Raw genomic sequence first — 12041 nt, forward strand, 5'->3', positions numbered from 1 at the left:
CCTCCAGTGGGGGAGTCCCCATCTATCTGGGTAAACGGGCCAGGCTCTGGGTTCACATTCCTCTTGAGTAGGCCTATTCACATATATGTTTTATATTCCTTAGAAAATGATCATTTGTTTTTTAATTAATTACTAACTATAAGTTATATGTATACATTTTAGCTTAGTTTCTGTTTCAGCATCATTTATAGTATACATAGTATATGGCGGGTTTTGGTTTTAATTACTTCAATGGAATTTTTTGGTATGAATTGGACATATTATAATTGAGGTACGTTTTTGTGTTTTGAATGGTTTTGTAGATATGTTTATAAACTCAGTAAGTATGTATATGAGGTTGACCATTGTTTCTATTGAAAACATTTTGTTTTTTTCTTCTCTATTAAGAATTTGATTTAGACCTCCAAGTCAAAAGATATTTCTATTTAATTTTGATTCTAGGTTCCATGATTGGAAAACAATTTTGGACTTTTAATTCTCACTTCCAAATATATGGGCTGGGACGATGTGTTTTGAAAAGTTAAATTTTTCCTCAGTTGTATTCAGAGGAGTTGAACGCATTTAATCTTCATATTAATACATTTACAGAAAAGGGAAAAAAAAAAGAATTTGATTTAAATATATTAATCCAGGCAACTTTTTTTTTTAATCCCATGTTGTCTTTTGTTTCTATAGAAAACTATTGATAAATTATCATGAATTTTCCACCTAGTATATCAAATATCAATACCTATTTTTTTAGAAATCTGAGTACATATAAAACACAAATGATTTCTGTTTTTCAAAGATACATGTTTTTTCACAATTTCTGTAGCATTTTTCATATTAGCCCAGTTGTGCTTATAACCCACATGTGAATAGTCATAGAATCAAAAATTATGTTGTAAGTATATAAGAGAATATTATATATCTTCCTGAAAATATTATGTTAGTTCCAATAAAATGATGATTTTGGAGTATAAAATTTTTATTTAAGTATGACATACAATGAATGGGAAATACTGCAGAATTTCAGTTATAAGTAATTTCAAGAAGTCTTAAAGCAGAGCATGGAATGGTGTTTATTAAATGCTTGCAGTATCAGAAATGTCAAGATGTTCACTACCTCCAAGTTTTTTTTAATAAGTTGTGTAAGGTCTAGAGGTGCAATAATAGGGTGTACTCTTGACTCTAGTTACTGATAGTGAAAAATTACTGAAAACGTACATAAGTAAACTTTTAGAATCTTCTAAAACACTATATCATTATCTGTAAATGAACAAAAATGTTACTATGTGAAGTGACGATTTTGTTAATTAGCATGTTTTTAATAATCATTTCATAATGTATACAAAGGTCACTTGCACACTTTGAATATATATAATTTTTGTCCAAATAATGAAAAAATTTGGAAAAATCAAAATGAATGCAACATGAAATATAATGTATCTTATGTGGAGAGCCAAGACTAATGTGAAGAATTTGTAGCAAATTACATCCAATATTTCATCATCATTATTTTCTTATACTACCCATGTGTGAGAAAACCATTCCTAATTATAAATGGTATCATTTACATTTAACATAATAGTCAATTTAATAAGGGTCACTGAGAAAATTCCTATTATGTCATTTTTACTTCTCTAGCACTTGTTGTTTCAAGGCAGTCTAGATCCTTTCATTTTTCAAACTGAATATAAGTATTTTCCATTTTCTATTTATCTGTTGTTTTCCTCATATAGCCTGTTAATGTGTTGTTGACTTCCATCTCACTAAGAGGTTATTTTTGATATACTTTAGCACTGAAAAAATACAGCAGAAATTTGTTTCTCAGTTATGGAGCCTGGCTAGAAGTCAAACATGGGGGTGTGAGCAGGTCTGAGTTCTTCTGAGGCCTTGATCCTTGGTTTGCAGATGGGTGATGAGTGATTTCCTATGTCCCCAGATGATGGCCTTTTCTCTGTGTATACACACCCGTGTTGTCTCTTTGTGCTTACAAATTTCACTTTTTAAAAATTTTCATTTTTTTTAAATTTATTTTTCTTTTAAGCTTTTATTTAGGAGTGCCTCGGTGGCTCAGTAGTTTAAGCATCTGCTTGTAGCTCAGGTCATGATTCCAGGGTCCTAGGATGGAGTCCCACATCAGGCTCCCTATCCCTCTGCCTGCTGCTCCCCCTGTTTGTGTTCTCTCTCTCTCTGACAAATAAACAAAATCTTTAAAAAAATAAAAATTGAAAGATTTTATTTATTTAATTGACAGAGAGCAAGCACAAATACTCAGAGCGGTAGGCAGAGGGAGAGGGAGAAGCAACCTCACCACTAAGCAGAGAATTGTATGTGGGGCTCGATCCCAGGACCCTGGGATCATGACCTGACCTGAAGACAGAAGCTTAACTGACTGGGATATATAGGCACCCCTATTTTCCTTTATTAAAATATAGCTAACATACATTATATTAGTTTCAGGTGCACAACATAGTTATTCAACAATTGTATACATTACATAATGTTAACCATGTTAAGTGTAGTTACCATCTGTCAACAAACAATGTTATTACAAAATCAATGACTATAGTTAGTATGATGTACTTTTTTTTTAATCCCTGTAACTTTTTTATATTATAACTGCAAATCTGTACCTTTTAATCCCCTACAACTGTTGTGTTTATCCTCAAATCCTCTTTGAAAACCATCAGTTTGTTCTATGTATTTCTGTGTCTGTATCTGCTTTTGTTTGCAAATTTGTTTTTGTTTTTTACATTCCACATATGGGTGAAATCTTATGGCGTTTTTCTGTCTTAATTACTCTACTATGCATAATACCCTATAGGTCCATCCGTGTCTTTGCAAATGTCAAGATGCCATTCTTTTTATGGCTAAGGAATATTCCATTGTATATATGTACACCCCCTCTTCATAATTCATCTATTGGTGGTATAGCCCAGGTTGCTGACATGACTTGGCTATCATATATGACACTGTGATGAACATAGGAATGCATATATCTTTTCAAATCAGTGTTATTGTTTTATTTGAACCAACAACCAGTACTGAAATTACTGGATCATGCGGTATTTCGATTTTTAATTTTTTAAGGATCTTCCATACTGTTTTCCACAGTGGTTAGATCAATTTACACTCCAACAGTGCATGAGGGTTCCCCTTTTTCCACAACCTCATCAATATTAGTGATTTCTTTTCTTTTTGTTTCTAGTTTTTCTGCTGGGTGTGAGTTGATCTCTCATCTTGGCTTTGATTTGCAAGTTCCTGATGATTTGTGATGTTGAGCAACTTTCCATGTGACTGTTGGCCATCTGTATATCTTCTTTAGAAAAATGTCTATTTCATCCTTTGCCCATTTTTTAAAAAAATCTGTTTTTTAAGGGATTTTGGATATTAGTCCCTTATCAGATAATATCATTTGCAAATACCTTCTCCCATTCAATAGGTTCACTTTTTGTTTTGTTCATAATTTTCTTTGCTGTGCAAAAGCTTCTTATCTTGGTGGATTCCCCATAGTTTATATTGGCTTTTGTTTCCTTTGTCAGAGGAGCCACATCAATAAATATTTTGCCAAGGCTGATGTCAAACAGATTACTGCCCCTTTTCTTTGAAGATATTTATGGTTTCAGCTTTCAGATGTTGGGTCTTTAAACCATTCTATATTTAATTTTGTATATGGTATAATAAGGTAATACAGTTTCATTACTATGCATGTAGCTGTCCAGTTTTCCCAATAGCATTTGTTGTAGACTGTCATTTCCCATTGTATATTTATGTCTCTATTAACATAGATTGGTTATTTAATGTATATAAGTGATTTTATTTCTGGATTCCCTATCCTTTTATTTTTTTAAGGATTTTATTTATTTGAGAGAGAGAGAGGTCAAGAAAGAGCACAAATAGGAGGGAGGGGCAGAGGAAGAGGGAGAAGCAGACTCCCCCTTGAGCAGGGAGCATACAGGGCTCCATCCCAGGGCCCTGAGATCATGACCTGAGGTAAAGGCAGACGCTTAAATGACTAAGTCTCCCAGGTGCCCCTCCCTATCCCTTTCAATTGATCTATATGTCTATTCTTATGCCAGTACCATAGTATTTTGATTACAACAGCATTTTAGTTATCTTGAAACCTGGGATTGTCATGCCTTCAGCTTTTTTCTTCTTCAAGATTGCTTCCGCTATTCAAGGTTTCTTGTGGTTCCATGTAAATTTTACTATTATTTGTTCTAGTTCTGTGAAAAATGCCATTGTTATATTTCACTGAAACTCTAGACTGCTTTGAGTAGTATAAACATTTTAACAATTTGAATTCTTCCAATTCATGAACATTGGCTAGGTTTTCATTTATTTGTGTTGTGTTCAATTTTTTTCATCAGTATCTTAGTTTTTAGAGTACATGCTTTTTACTTCTGTGGTTAAATTTATTCCTAGGAATATTATTCTTCTTGGTGCAATTGTAAATGGGATTATTTTCTTAATTTGTCTTTCTGGTATTTCTGCCTTATTAATGTCTAAAAACACAGCAGGGGCACCTGGGTTGCTCAGTCAGTTAAGCATCTGACTCTTGATTTCAGCTCAGGTCATGGTCTCGTGGTCATGGATTGAGCCCCATATTGGGCTCCACCCTCAAGAGGGAGTCTGCTTGAGGATTCTCTCCCTCTCCCCCATCCACACCTCCACAAGGTAAATCATTGAAAATACAATGGATTACAGTATATTAATTTTATATTTTATAAATTCACTAACTTATTTATTGGTTTTAATCCTTTGTTGGTGAAGTCTTTAGAGTTTTCATTATATAGTATCAAGACTTCTGCAAATATTGAGTGTGACTTCTTACTTACCAAACTGGATGCCTTTTATTTCTTATTTTTGCCACATTATTTTTTATTATTTTTTTCATCATGGTAAGTATACTCTTTAATATCCATAACCTATTTCACCCATCCTCCCACACAAACATATCACACTTTTTGTTCTGTTTCAAATTTTTATTTAAATTCCAGTTATTTAACATAGAGTTTAGTATGTTTCAGGTGTAGAATTTAGTGATTCATCATGTACAACATCCAGTGTTCACACGTGTACTCCTTAAGGATGGGTATTAATACCCATCATCCATTTGACCTATTCCCTGCCGAACTCCCCTCCAGCAACCCTGACTTTGTTGTCTTGAGTTAAGTGCCTATTTTATGATTTGTCTCTCTCCTTTATCCCCTCTATGTTGATTTGTTTCTTAAATTCCACAGATGAATGAAATCATATGGTATTTGTCTTTCTCTGATTGACTCCTTTGGCTTAACATTATATTGTCTAGCTCTAGTCATGTCGCTACAAATGGAAAATTTCATTTTTATGACTGAATAATATTCCATCATCTATACATACACCATTTCTTTTTTATCCATCATCAATTGATGTACACCTGAGCAGCTTCCTTATCTTGGTTATTGGAAATAATGCTACTATAAACACAGGGGGTGCCTGTATCCCTTTGAATTAATAGATGTGCATTAATTGTATAAAATCCCAGACGTTAGAGTACTGGCTCATAGTAGTTCTATATTTAACTTTTTGAGAAACCACAACACTGTTTTCCAAACTCTGTACCACCAACTGTGCAGAAGTGTTCCCTTTCCTCCACATCCTTGATAAAATGTTCTTTCTTTTCTTGTTTTTAGCCATTCTGACAGATGTGAGGTGATATCTCATTGTGCTTTTAATTTGTATTTCCCTGATGATAACTGATGATAAGCATCTTTTTATGTGTCTGTTGGCCATCTGGATATCTTCTTTGTGGAGAAATGTCTGTTGATGTCTTCTGCCAATTTTTAATTGGATTATTTAGGGGGTTTTTGGTGCTGAAGAGTATCTCTTTGTATATTTTGGATATTGCCCCTTTATCAGATATGTAATTGGCAAGTATCTCCCCCAATCAATAGGCTGAATTTTAGTATTTTTGGTTTATTCCTTTGCTGTGCTTTGTATTTTGATATATTCCCAATAGTTCATTTCCTTTATTTCCCCTTGCTCTCAAAAGACATATACAGAAGGATGCTGCTATGACCAATGTTAGAGAAACTACTATGTCCTCTTTTAGGATTGTTATGGTTTCAGGTCTCATATTTAGGCCCTCAATACATTATGAGTTCATTTGGGTTTATGGTGTAAGACAATGGCTCAGTTTCATTATTTTGCATGCACCTAGCCAGTATTCCCAACACCATTTGTTAAAGAGACTATCTTCTCCCCATTGCATATTATTGGCTCCTTTATTGAAATTTAATCGACTGGGGTGCCTGAGTGGCTGAGTCGGGTAAGTGCTTTTGGCTCAAGTCATGATCTTGGGATTCTGGGATTGAGCCCCATGTTGGGCTCCCTGCACAGCATGGAACCTGCTTCTTCCTTTTCTCTGCTCCTTCCCTCTACTCCTACATTTTCTCTTTCAAATAAATAAATATTTTTAATTAAAAAATAAATATGAGAGGAGGAGTCAAGATGATGGATAAGTAGCAGGCTGAGACTACACCAGGTAGCAGGAGATCACCTAGATAGCTTATCAAACCATTGCAAAAACCTACAAATCCAACGGGAGATCGAAGAGAAGAAGAACAGCAATTCTAGAAACAGGAAATCGACCACTTTCTGAAAGGAAGGACCGGCGGAAAACTGAATCCAAAGCAATGGGAAGGTAGACCACAGGGGGAGGGGCTAGCTGCTGGCAAACGGCGGAGCAACGGAGCACAAAATCAGGACTCTTAAAAGTCTGCTCCACTGAAGGACATAGCTCCAGAGGCTAAACCAGGGTGAAGCCCACGCAGGACCAGCTAGGCCTTAGGTCCCACAGGGTCACAGAAGGATTGGGGGTGTCTTGAGTGTCGCAGAGATCACAGGTATTAGACTGGGGAAGCCGGCTACAGAGACCAAGCCGAGGAGTGAGCTCACAGCTCGGGGTTACCTTGAACAGGCCACAGGCTGGGTGAGCTTGGAGCGCGGCCAGAGGCCAGGGAGATGGGAGTAATTGGGCTCTTTTCTCTGAGGGCGCACTGAGGAGTGGGGCCCCGAGCTCTTGGCTCCTCCGGGCTGGAGACTGGGAGGCCGCCATTTTCATTCCTGTCCTCCAGAACTCTATGGAAAGCGTTCAGGGGACAAAAGCTCCTCAAAGCGAACCAGAGCAGATTACTTAGCCTGGCCCCTGGTAAGGGCGGTGCAATTCCGCCTGGGGCAAAGACACTTGAGAATCACTACAACAGGCCCCTCCCCCAGAAGATCAACAAGAAATCCAGCCAAGACAAAGTTCACCTACCAAGGAGAGCAGCAGAATTTCAGTGAAGGAGAAAGCAAAGCACGGAACTCATGGCTTTCTCCCAATGATTCTTTAATCTTGCAGTTAATTTAATACTTTTTAAATTTAATTCTTTTCTTCTATTTTTTTAACTTTTAACCTTTTCTTTTTCAATGTTTATTAACTAGTTTATCTAATATACATTTATATATATTTTCTTTATTATATTTTTTTCTTTGTTTCCTTTTTTTCTTTTTCTTTTTTTTTCTGAACTTCTTTTTATCCCCTTTCTCCCTCCCACGATTTGGGGTCTCTTCTGATTTGGTTAAAGCACATTTTCCTGGGGTCTTTACCACCCATTCAGTATTTTATTTGCTCCTTGATATACTCTTATCTGGACAAAATGACAAAGCAGAAAAACTCACCACAAAAAAAAAAAAAAAAAACAAGAGGCAGTACCAAAGGCTAGGGACCTAATCAATATAGACATTGGTTATATGTCAGATATAGAGTTCAGAATGATGATTCTCAAGGTTCTAGCCGGGCTCGAAAAAGGCATGGAAGATATTAGAGAAACCCTCTCTGGAGAGATAAAAGCCCTTTCTGGAGAAATAAAAGAACTAAAATCTAAACAGGTTGAAATAAAAAAAGCTATTAATGAGGTTCAATAAAAAATGGAGGCTCTTACTGCTAGGATAAATGAGGCAGAAGAAAGAATTAGTGATTTAGAAGACCAAATGACAGAGAATAAAGAAGCTGAGCAAAAGAGGGACAAACAGCTACTGGACCACAAGGGGAGAATTCGAGAGATAAGTGACCCCATAACATGAAACAACGTTAGAATAATTGGGATTCTAGAAGAATAAGAAAGAGAGAGGGGAGCAGAAAGTATATTGGAGAGAATTATTGGAGAGAATTTCCCTATTATGGCAAAGGGAACAAGCATCAAAATCCAGGAGGTGCAGAGAAACCCCCTCAAAATCACAAGAATAGGTCCACACCCCTTCACCTAATAGTAAAATTTACAAGTCTTAGCAACAAAGAGAAAATCCTGAAAGCAGCCTGGGAAAAGAAGTCTGTAACATACAATGGTAAAAATATTAGATTGACAGCAGACTTATCCACAGAGACCTGGCAGGCCAGAAAGAACTGGCATGATGTATTTAGAGCACTAAACGAGAAAAACATGCAGCCAAGAATACTATATCCAGCTAGGCTATCACTGAAAATAGAAGGAGAGGTAAAAAGCTTCCAGGACAAACAAAAACTGAAAGAATTTGCAAACACCAAACCAGCTCTACAGGAAATATTGAAAGGGGTCCTCTAAGCAAAGAGAGAGCCTACAAGTAGTAGATCAGAAAAGAACAGAGACCATATACAGTAGTCATCACTGTATAGGCCATACAATGGCACTAAATTCATATCTCTCAATAGTTACCCTGAATGTTAATGGGCTAAATGCCCCAATCAAAATACACAGGGTATCAGAATGGATAAAAAAAACAAAACCCATCAATATGTTGCCTACAAGAAACTCATTTTAGACCCGAAGACATATCCAGATTTAAAGTGAGGCGGGGGGAAACAATTTACCATGCTAATGGACATCAGAAGAAAGCAGGAGTGGCAATCCTTATATCAGATCAATTAGATTTTAAGCCAAAGACTATAATAAGAGATGAGGAAGGACACTATATCATACTCAAAGAGTCTGTCCAACAAGAAGATCTAACAATTTTAAATATCTATGCCCCTAGCGTGGGAGCAGCCAACTATATAAACCAATTAATAACAAAATCAAAGAAACACATCGACAGTAATACAATAATAATAGGGGACTTTAACACTCCCCTCACTGAAATGGACAGATCATCCAAGCAAAAGATCAACAAGGAAATAAAGGGCTTAAATGACACACTGGACCAGATGGACATCAGATACATTCAGAACATTTCATCACAAAGCAACAGAATACACATTTCTTCTCTAGTGTACATGAAACATTCTCCAGAATAGATCACATGCTGGGTCATAAATCAGGTCTCAACCAGTACCAAAAGATTGGGATCATTCCCTGCATATTTTCAGACCACAAAGCTCTGAAGCTAGAACTAAATCACAAGAGGACATTTGGAAAGAACACAAATACATGGAGACTAAACAGCATCCTTCTAAAGAATGAATGGGTCAACCAGGAAATTAAAGAAGAATTGAAAAAATTCATGGAAACAAATGATAATGAAAACACAATGGTTCAGGGCACCTGGGTGGCTCAGTTGGTTAAGCAACTGCCTTTGGCTCAGGTCATGATCCTGGAGTCCCAGGATCAAGTCCCACATCGGGCCCTCTGCTTATCAGGGAGCCAGCTTCTCCCTCTGCCCCTTGTCCCTTTCATGCTCTCTCTCTATCTCAAATAAATAAAATCTTAAAAAAAAAAAAACCCACAATGGTTCAAAATCTGTGGGACACAGCAAAGGCAGTCCTGAGAGGAAAATATATAGCGGTACAAGCCTTTCTCAAGAAACAAGAAAGGTCTCAAAAACACAACCTAACCCTACACCTAAAGGAGCTGGAGAAAGAACAAGAAAGAAACCCTAAACCCAGCAGGAGAAGAGAAATCATAAAGATCAGAGCAGAAATGAATGAAATAGAAACCAAAAAAAACAATAGAACAAATCAACGAAACTAGGAGCTGGTTCTTTGAAAGAATTAATAAGATTGATAAACACCTGGCCAGACTTACCAAAAAGAAAAGAGAAAGGACCCAAATAAATAAAATCATAAATGAAAGAGGAGAGATCACAACTAACACCAAAGAAATACAAACAATTATAAGAACATACTATGAGCAACTCTACGCAACAAATTTGACAATCTGGAAGAAATGGATGCATTCCTAGAGACATATAAATACCACAACTGAACCAGGAAGAAATAGAAAACCTGAACAGACCCATAACCAGTAAGGAGATTGAAACAGTCATCAAAAATCTCCAAACAAACAAAAGCCCAGGGCCAGATGGCTTCCCAGGGGAATTCTACCAAACATTTAAAGAAGAACTGATTCCTATTCTCGTGAAACTGTTCCAAAAAAATAGAAATGGAAGGAAAACTTCCAACACATTTTATGAGGGCAGCATCACCTTGATCCCAAAACCAGACAAGGATCCCATCAAAAAAGAGAATTACAGACCAATATCCTTAAAGAACACAGATGTGAAAATTCTCACCAAAATACTAGCCAATAGGATTCAACAGTACATTAAAAGGATTATTCACCACGACCAAGTGGGTTATATTCCAGGGCTGCAAGGTTGGTTCAACATCCGCAAATCAATCAATGTGATACAACCCATTAATAAAAGAAAGAACAAGAACCATATGATACTCTCAATAGATGCTGAAAAAGCATTTGACAAAGTACAGCATCCCTTCCTGATCAAAACTCTTCAAAGGGTAGGGATAGAGGGCACACACCTCAATATTATCAAAGCCATCTATGAAAAACCCACCGCAAATATCATTCTCAATGGAGAAAAACTTAAGAGTTTTTCGGCTAAGGTCAGGAACACGGCAGGGATGTCCATTATTACCATTGCTATTCAACATAGTACTAGAAGTCCTAGCCTCAGCAATCAGACAACAAAAGGAAATTAAAGGCATCCAAAGACAAAGAAGAAGTCAAACTATCACTCTTCACAGATGATATGATACTATATGTGGAAAACCCAAAAGGCTCCACTCCAAAACTGCTAGAACTTGTACAGGAATTCAGTAAAGTGTCCGGATATAAAATCAATGCACAGAAATCAGTTGCATTTCTCTACACCAACAACAGGACAGAAGAAAGAGAAATTAAGGAGTCAATCCCATTTTCAATTGCACCCAGAACTATAAGATACCTAGGAATAAGCCTAACCAAAGAGGCTATGAATCTATACTCAGAAAACTATAAAGTACTCATGAAAGAAATTGAGGAAGACACAAAGAAATGGAAAAATGTTCCATGCTCATGGATTGGAAGAATAAATATTGTGAAAATGTCTATGCTACCTAAAGCAATCTACACATTTAATGCAATTCCGATCAAAATACCATCCATTTTTTTTCAAAGAAATGGAACAAATAATCCTAAAATTTATGTGGAACCAGAAAAGACCTCGAATAGCCAAAGGAATATTGAAAAAGAAAGCCAAAGTTGGTGTTATCACAATTCCGGACTTCAAGCTCTATTACAAAGCTGTCATCATCAAGACAGCATGGTACTGGCACAAAAACAGACACACAGATCAATGGAACAGAATAGAGAGCCCAGAAATAGACCCTCAACTCTATGGTCAACTAATCTGTGACAAAGCAGGAAAGAATGTCCAATGGAAAAAAGACAGCCTCTTCAATAAATGGTGTTGGGAAAATTGGATGGCCACATGCAGAAAAATGAAATTGGACCATTTCCTTACACCACACATGAAAATAGACTCAAAATAGATGAAGGACCTCAATGTGAGAAAGGAATCCATCAAAATCCTTGAGGAGAACACAGGCAGCAACCTCTTCGACCTCAGCCACAGCAACGTTTTCCTAGGAACATCGCCAAAGGCAAGGGAAGCAAGGGCAAAAATGAACTATTGGGATTTTATCAAGATCAAAAGCTTTTGCACAGCAAAGGAAACAGTTAACAAAACCAAAAGACAACTGACAGAATGGAAGAAGATATTTGCAAACGACATATCAGATAAAGGGCTAGTGTCCAAAATCTATAAAGAACTTAGCAAAC

The sequence above is a fragment of the Lontra canadensis genome, unplaced genomic scaffold, assembly GCF_010015895.1.
Source record: "Lontra canadensis isolate GAN:19392208 unplaced genomic scaffold, GSC_riverotter_1.0 scaffold216, whole genome shotgun sequence".
Lineage (NCBI taxonomy): Eukaryota > Metazoa > Chordata > Mammalia > Carnivora > Mustelidae > Lontra > Lontra canadensis.